This window comes from Botryllus schlosseri, chromosome 1, assembly GCF_051294905.1.
Source record: "Botryllus schlosseri isolate E-star chromosome 1, Bs_hap1, whole genome shotgun sequence".
Lineage (NCBI taxonomy): Eukaryota > Metazoa > Chordata > Ascidiacea > Stolidobranchia > Styelidae > Botryllus > Botryllus schlosseri.
The window spans coordinates 18,193,707-18,202,850 of NC_137236.1; the positions used below are offsets into that span (position 1 = coordinate 18,193,707).

The 9,144-nt window shown below is 37.7% G+C and overlaps 1 long non-coding RNA gene across 1 annotated transcript; it reads right to left on the reverse strand.

Annotated features, from left to right (window-relative positions):
• Positions 1 to 1,216: 1,216 nt before the first annotated feature.
• Positions 1,217 to 2,847, reverse strand: LOC145443849 (uncharacterized). The gene is made up of 2 exons (XR_013916560.1): positions 2,527 to 2,847; positions 1,217 to 2,487 (listed from the first exon to the last, which is right to left on the reverse strand). It is a non-coding gene; the product is annotated as an uncharacterized LOC145443849 (long non-coding RNA).
• Between the last annotated feature and the right edge of the window lie 6,297 nt (positions 2,848 to 9,144).

A 9,144-nucleotide genomic window follows, 5' to 3' on the forward strand; every position in this document is an offset into this window, starting at 1 on the left:
GCCGGAATTTTTCTTAGTACTATATTTTATGCTCACTTCGGTATATTATCCTACATTGCTGCAATCTCAATCATATCAATCAGAAGACACATGTATTTACACCTCAACAACACAGAATAAATGTGACAACTGACGCAGCTTGCTTTGTGAAAGGTTTTCAACTTCTGGTAACAAGTCAGATGAAACAAGAATCAGACCCTATTCAAAATGGACGTCCGAAATACGTGATCTTAGCTTGCTCTTCGTGAATTTCATTGTTCAAAACTATTGTTTACATGCGTACGTGGATGCTTCCAAAAATCGATGCAATTTCTTTTGCATTGTTGGTCAAGCTAGGATAAAGGCCAATTCAAGAACGTACTCTTTGTCAAAGTCATGCAGCGATATGCTCTTTGTATGAGATTTGTCATTCAATTCAACTGCATCGCATTTCAGGAAGGCCCATTTGAAATTTTCAGGCAATGTTATTGGCGTCCACATTAAACGGAGTACTGAACAGTCAGAATTCATTTTGTAGAAGGAATGTGGGAAAAGCGGGTGAATATTCAGTAGTTAAATTTCGTATCACAGTCACAAATGTAGTGTTGGTACTAGGTTTTCTCTCCTCCAGTATAGGAAAGTGAGCATAATTTTCTTTGTACTGTTGACATTTCCAGAGTCACAGATTTGTTTTGAATGCGCCTCAACATCTCATGTATTTAGTAGTTTTCCCCCTGAAGTTGCAAATTCAATTTGTTCAGATGTGACGTTAAATGTACCAGGAAAGCAAGATGTCGAGATACCCATTTTCGATTACAAGATTATGAGTCGGCGATATTTGTGTTTTCGGGGAAAGTTGCTATTTCATTTCTCAGTTCATACACTCGTGTAATAGTACTGTAGAATTTGGTCTAAAAATGGGTCAACCTAGAAAAAATTCTTATAAAGACGTATGATACACCGTTGGAAAGGTAATTTTATCAGCTTTTCAATGATAGGTTTTGTCATTTTTTTCACTTTGGGGAAAAAAAGTTATGACCAAAAACGTGCGAAGGGGTAGAAATTGAAATTAGGGAAAAAATTGACATAAACATATGAACAGAAGGCTAGAAACTAATGATTTATCAACAGAAGAGCAGGATATAGATGCAGAAGCTATAAATGAAAATGACAGTAGAATGACATATCTGTTTCAGGGAGAAAGAGTGAGCAACATGGGGTGGGGGGGACGTTGGGGGAGGGGGGCACCAGTAGAGCTGTCGTTGTTCGTTATAACTTCATTGTGGTAATTCTTATAAAGACGTATGATATACCGTTGGAAAGGTAATTTTATCAGCTTTTCAATGATAGGTTTTGTCATTTTTTTTACGTTGAGGGAAAAAAGTTATGACCAAAAACGTGCGAAGGGGTAGAAATTGAAATTAGGGAAAAAATTGACATAAACATGAACAAAAGGCTAGAAAGTAATGAATTATCAACAGAAGAGCAGGATATAGATGCAGAAGCTATCAATGAAAATGACAGTAGAATGATATATCTGTTTCAGGGAGAAAGAGTTAGCAAGGCGGGGGGAGGGGGGGCGTTGGGGAGGGGGGCCCAGTTGAGCTGTCGTTGTTCGTAATAACTTCATTATGTTCTTGTTTACTTACTATGGTTTGTTCCATTTACCCTGCTTGTTTTTTTAAATAGTGCTTAGTCAAAAAGAAACAGCAATTTGTGTTAAGTGTAGAAAAGGCTATCGGACCGGGGATTCAATGTGTCATGTTGGAGCTTATTTCTGCGAGAGTCATAGTACTACACATCCTTTAGACTAGGGTTGCATTTAAAACAAAAATCAATTAAAAACAAACATGTTTAAAACAAGGCCCTAATTTAAAACATGTTTTTTATTGTTTTTTGTTTTTGTTTTTAAGCCACGACGTCACGAATATTCAATTGTGACGTCATAATGGATTGAAATTGACCATTGAAAATATAGTTTAAATATAGCCCCTTTGACAAAATATATGTACTGCAACTGTTGAACCGACTATTTTGAGGGTTCCAACCATCCCATAACGATATGCGTCGGCTAAATTGGGTGGTAATTGTCCGTGTGTTCATACAAGATGTTTTTGGTACGTATTTACACAATTATGGTATAATTTTACAACTTGAAAAAATACAATTTTGTTTTTTTTTCTTAAGGCTTTTGTTTAAAATATGTTTTAACAAAGTATTTTAAAACACCGTTTGTTTTAAATGCAACCCTACTTTGCACACTATAATTGGTCATGCTTTGAAACGGGATTGTGAAACGCTGATCGCAACATATCAGAAAATTAGGAAAATGGCCATATCCACACAACATGCCGTAATTTATTGAGAAACCATGCGAGATCCAAGAAACGTTTGTGGTGGCTTTATCGAGAATTGGTATTTCTTAACTGGCAAATAATTTTTCTCTGAGAAATGTTATTTGACCTGTGGGGTTCAGATTGCCACGGTCAAGGTTTTCTCGCAGGCGACCTATTGGCACACTTTTCGGAGAACCATATTGGCAAATACTTCGTATGTTTTCGTGCATCGCGGCGTGGTAATGGTCGATGCCGAAATGCCTATTTTTATTTTCTATAAATCATGCTTTTTTCGTGGGGGAAGGGTACTCAATATTCAAAAATTTGGCAACACGAAATCGCGTCCAGCGCAAAAAAAATTGAAATGAGTTGCCTAAATTGTCAATAAGTGATGTAGGCCTATAAATAATTTATGTTCATTCACCGACATAATTTCGGGCCCTTTTCGAGCTTGGGACCCCCAATTGGACGATTTGGGGTGTGGCAGTTACGGTCCTGGTTAGAGGTCAAAGTTCGGTCGCTGTTTTCTAGTTGTGATTTTACTATTGGAAATATTTTGCGCCTCAATCCCATATATACATTAATTGCATGTGGTATATTAGGGTTAAATCAAGGTTGTTATATCAGCCATCGGAGAAGGGTTCACACCATGTGCTTCGAATCAGATGTACGCAATCCGAATTCCCATCTGTGATTGGCAATACGGGAAATTATTTGTATTGGGTTTTGTTTTAGTGCTCTGTGTGACTATAGTAAATCAGCTGGGAATGTCATGGAGATATCTGCCCACCTTGGATTTGGTACTGCACCCAGTAATTAATTTTAACACGAGTGTATTCCAAACAAAGGTCCGCTCCGCAACGATGTTGGCTGTATATGATTTCATAAATGTAGTAGCCTTAACAGCCCCTAAAGCACGGTAACTGAATATATTTTCGAATATTCTACCAATGGGTATTGTGTCATTATAAACATTTTGCGTTAGCCGACAAGATACATGTTGCGATTTCGTATGTAGCCACCTCCGACTAAATTTCGAAAGTATGCGACCACCCTCCCCCCGACCAAATATACTTAGTTATTACTGCCACATGAAGTAGTTTTCACATGTCTTAGAAATTACTACTTATACTGTTAATTGAGTAGAAAATATAGGAAGTTACTTGAGTAGCAACGCCAATCACTTCTACAAAATCTAGTTCGGTGGTTCTCAACCGAGGGTCGGGGTCCGCGAAGCCTCTAAACTTACAAAATAGTTGATTAACTAATTTATAATTTTCAAATTAGGAAAATCACGTGGCAGTTTTGCTTCATTACAGTTGAACTCACATCAACAGGATGGCCGCCTGAGATGGAATATCCTGCTGTGTGGACTCATTTTAGTTGCTAAATTGCCAATAGCCCACTGATACAAATATTTGGCTGTATAGAGATGTATTGTTGTGCATTGCCTAAAAAATAAATGGTTGGATTAGTAAAGTCAATCACGCAGACTTCAAAATGTTCGCAAAAATCCGTTTTCTTCTGTGATATAGGCCTATATATAACCATTTTCCCTAATAACTTCAAGATGAGCTGCTAGATATAAATTAACAGGCTTGAAGTTATATGTTCAATAAAAAAATTGTTTGTCAATTTTGGCGTCATCATTGTTGCGACCATACCCAAATGTGTCACCGGTAGCGTTGTGCCTTATTATTACATTCGCCACCATCTTTCTTTGTCTAAATGGATTTTCAGCACTCGTTGATATCAAATCGAAGGCGCAGAAAAGACACGACCACGTATTTCAAAAAATGCAGTGGCAGCTTTGAAATAATAAAAGTCAACCCAATTTCTACATAAATAGAATGCTGGGGGTCCGTGATGGTCCAAAAAGGGTCTGCGAATACAAAAAGGTTGAGAACCACTGCTCAAGTTCATAATAAATATTACGGCAAATCAGAAACCGCCAAAAATGGTAAGATTTTTGTAAATAGAACTGGCGCTTAATATTGCAAAACACAAACAAAAAGCCTCGACACCCTTTTAAAACATCTCTGCCTCTGTTCCAGTATGGAATTTGGTGTGGTTTTTTGAATTTGTTGACCATTGTAATTTTATGGATCGAAAAGAACTTCTGATTGAACGATGATAGATAATCACTGTATTTAAGTTCACCGAAAACTCACTCATTGTGTATTACAACAACCCAGGTTTCATGATAGATGATTTCAATAACAATATTTGATCTGTTGCTATTGTACGCTAACCCTGATGTCACTAACGAAAGCTGAAATTTGAATAATTTATGAAAATGACAAAATTTAATACGGAAAAAATCTGACGTGATGGAGACATTATTATAGCACAGAATCGAATTCAGCAACCATAAATTAGCCTAAAATCAATCATGAAAATTTTTGACGCAATTTTTTTTCGAAATTTGTAAACCAGTGTTATCTCCGTCTCGGTCAACTTTCGCCCCCTTAACGTATGATAAATACCCCCTATCAAAGTTATGTTTCTTTTTTTGCTGTTCGAGAGTTAGTATGCTTTGCTGAGAGTCATATTTCAATTCATGGTGTTGTATTCTCTTGACGAAGGTATCATATTTTAGCTTATAATTGTATATAAATATTAGGCAAAATAGTGTTTTACCCCCTAGCACGTTTACCCCCATAACTTTTTTTCCCCAAGGTAAAAAAAATGACAAAACCCATCATTGAAAAGCTGATAAAATTATCTTTCCAACAGTATATAATACGTCTTTATAAGAATTTTTTCTAGGTTGACCGGAAATTCTACAGGACTATAAGTATAACAGCTCGACTTAATGCGCGAACATGACAGATATAGGCCTACATGACATCGCTAAATTGATTCTCTGCTTGTAGTAATATCTGGCGTAACTGATTCAGTTAATGAGACAAAAATCATATTAACAGTTTTCATCATTGTGGTCAAAACACTATTCAGGTTTGTTGTCTTGGCACACAATGCCTTCAGGAAAATTGAACTATAGATAGGCTAACTAACATACGGAGGCTAGTTATCTATAATTGAACAGTTTGAGATTCTGTCATTGCGTCTGAGATGTTCCAAGCGTTTTTGAAGCAAATGAAGGACACCTTTATTGTCACACCCCATTAGAGTGGTAAACCCTTTAAAAAGTATGGAACACCTTCGGTTGCGAGATACACCCGATTGATAAGCACTGATCCAGTCTAGTCTATCTCCATCTCCTACTTGAACCACCTTCGTTTTATGGCGTAACAATAGATTAATACGATGTAGGCTACTATTATATCGTAGCAATTCCGCATTTTTTTCATGCAGTGTTGCACTGCAGATTGAAACTCATTATGAAACGCCGGGCCGTATTCTTGTGATAACTAATTATTATGTCGCGGGCCGGACGATTTCGCTTGGCGGGCCGGATCCGGCCCGCGGGCCGTAGGTTGCCGACCCTTGGCTTAAGCTATTGTACTAAACTTGCCTTTTTCACGTTCTTTTGCGAGGACGACACACACGACGTAAATTACTTTGGTGTCAAACATTTGATTAATTCAGTTGATTTATTTTGCACCTCATAATTTGTTAAATGGTGCCTCTAATTTGGATAGTCGGAATCAAATGTTGTTTCAAATTACAGCAACAAAACTTTTCGCTTTTTGTATTGATTTGAACATCTCATTATGAATAAGTTGAGACCGAAGTTATGAATGATTTGCACCTATAACTGCGCATAGAGGACGATTCTTTTACACACTCATGAGACGTTTTTTTTTCAAGTACAGCACTGAAAGTTGGAGTTCTAATCTAAAGTCACAATTGTGATCCAAACTAAGTCATTTCCGTTTTGATTTTCTCAGATGTTTCGCAACCGAAACATTTCAATACACTTTGGACAACAATAAAATATTTTATCAATATTTTTATTACGTTTCACGATGCCTTCGCGTGCCGCAGGAAATGTTGTCACGAGCCGCATACGGTGTGAGAGCTGCTGCGTTCAGGATTCCACATACCATGCAGGAGATATATGTTTTAACATCATAAGCATTCTACGGCATCATGTGATACAAATGAGAAGTTTTGCTATAGAAAAGTGATATATTACTTATTTTCGTCCCAGAGCCCCTGTTCAAAAAACGTGGTGCTATGGCGTCCGTACTCCTATTATAAGGCCTGTAGTAAATAAGATGAGTGTAGCGATACGGATAAGATGTAATTATGCGCTTTGCGCCCTTAAGAAGGAAACTGTAAATATGCGGTGTATCGTATAATTCTGACCGTTTCACTGAGCTCTATTTACTGTGCCGCCAGAAAAAAATGCACATGAGCCAAGCAAACGCTACATAAATTTATTACATTGACCGAGACATTCGTGGAAACATATTGATTACTTCATTTGGCGCGAATCATGACTGCCCTGAATATGGCCATCTTGATCTCTCTCCATGTATCTTACTTTGAGAGAAATTGTAAATAACGAAAAGTAAATAAGTCAAAATATAGTAGAAGTAGCGGAAAATTTGATTTACTTCAGTAGGTACTGGAAGTAATGGAAAACTAATTGAGCACTTCAAAAAAGTAGAAGTATGCTTCGTTACTGGCCACATCTGGTGGTATTATATCCAGACCAAGTTGGACGAGCTGGGACGAAAGCGGCTACTACAATAAAGCGCCCCTGAAATACGTAGGTACAGATTTGTCTTTGATGTTTACTCTTGAAAAGTGGAAAACTTGCAGTATAAACAATTTCGTTATGAATTACTACTCTGATGGATATAAACGTCCTCTGTTGCCAATGGTCTGTATTTGGTAAATAGAACGTATTATTGTGAGTGGACACTGGACAGGCACATTTGACTATTAAACAGAAACCAAATGATAAGGAAGAAAAGCCAGACGCAATCTTACAGAGACATATCTCCATAGCGGTTATGGCGTGTCATAGACAGGTCCTCAAATAACCGTGTCAACACGTGGCATATGGGTAATATTATTTATAAAACAGAAATCTATGCAATATTCATATTTAAAGCAGATTTTTCGTTATTTTTCGTTTTGAGTAATGAATTCCCACAGACTACCCTATAAAATTACAATACAGCGGCTCGCGCGAGTGCACGGCATGGAATGCTCGAATGCGGTTCCTGTATCAATGAAATGTTATTGTAACGATAGATACACGTATCTATTTCTTACTACCAATATATTGGCTATTTTCGTCATAAAACACACCAGTATCTACTAGTGTCGCTACCTCCGATTCTCACGTCATATCGAGCCATTGCAGATTCTGACTCGAGTCAAGTGATACCGAATTATACAGTACGAGACGTGATTAAGTCATTGGATTTTTCAAGATGTTTAAAGTACAGATTGCATTGGTATTTATGCTGAAACGAGTAATGAAACCTGGTTTGTAATGACTTGAGACATAACTCGACTCGAGTCGGAATTTTTCGGTTTCTCGACTTTCCTCAATTTATATTGTTCAATCTCTAAACTGACTCGGCTCAACTGAAGTCACTTTAAGTATTCACTTGACTTGACCCGCGATATTGCTATGACTCGACTTAGTAATTAATAACCTTCCTTTCGTGTCTCATATTTTGTTACACTGTTTTAAAGATGCGATAATCTCATCATTGTTGCATGATACGTGAGCATTGAGCAGTTGAGCACTCCGAGCAGTCAATACAGCACGAGTAAGGGCACTCATGGCCATCGTGCTCTGAGTTGTCGTGCAACATGCGACGACGCAATGCAGTTCACAGTTTTAATAATTTGAATCAATGGTTCTTAACCTTTTTCCGCCAGCACCATCTTTCAGGGAATTTCATGGTCTGGCGACCTCATATGAAGAGGGCTGTACTGAAGACGATGGGTGATCGAAGGCGGATTTGCAGATTCGGGCGTGTATTCCGAAGAATCTTCAGGCCCTAATCGTGACGGATGGTGGTTGACTATCGAACGATGCGAATATTGTTTATAATATATGTTTTGGGCAATCAAGTTGTTATTGAAACATTGGGGTACTGTCTTAAATCTACATTACTCAATTTCACATTTACTTCCGATATGGCCATTACAAAAGTGCAAGCATATGCTCATCAGTCCTGGTTAAATAAATAAATGCATACTATATAGCAAATTTCTGAAAACGATACATGCAGTAGAGATTATATAGCAGGGTGGGCAAACTGCGGCTCGCGAGCCGCATGCGACTCTTTCAGCCTTTGATTGCGAGTCTTTATATGACTGCACAATGCACATGAGTTTCGTCATTTTGCTAGAGAGGTTTAACCTAATTATAAATTGATGCATTCTATCGCGTATTAAAAATATACGTATTGATCTCTTGTTGTTTCTTTCCATCTGGTTTACGCAATCAATGATATTGATAAATGATTGTAATCAAGTACAGATAACTCCCGTACGTAGGTTAGTTCTATAATGAACTTGATAATTAATCACGCCTGCGTAAATCCAATCATTTCCAGGCTAACAGTGGTGTATCAGGCTCTTCCATTTGTATTGTAAAGGTTAGCAATAACTGCAGAGTTTGTCCATGAAAAATCCGTCAAGATTACCGAGCTGAAATCTTCCTTGAATTTACATCAGGACTTGAAGGTGCTGCTCTGCACTGCTCGGACGTCATAATAGCAGCCTGGTTTCAAACAACTTGCATCTCAGGTGGAGACGCATCGTATCACCACACAATAACAAAGTCATTCAACTATGGTTACGCGAACGTAAACCTCATGACGTCATGTGACTTCATATTGCTTATTCCAACCCTACATTTCAGTGAAGTGATATATTAATGTACGTGATA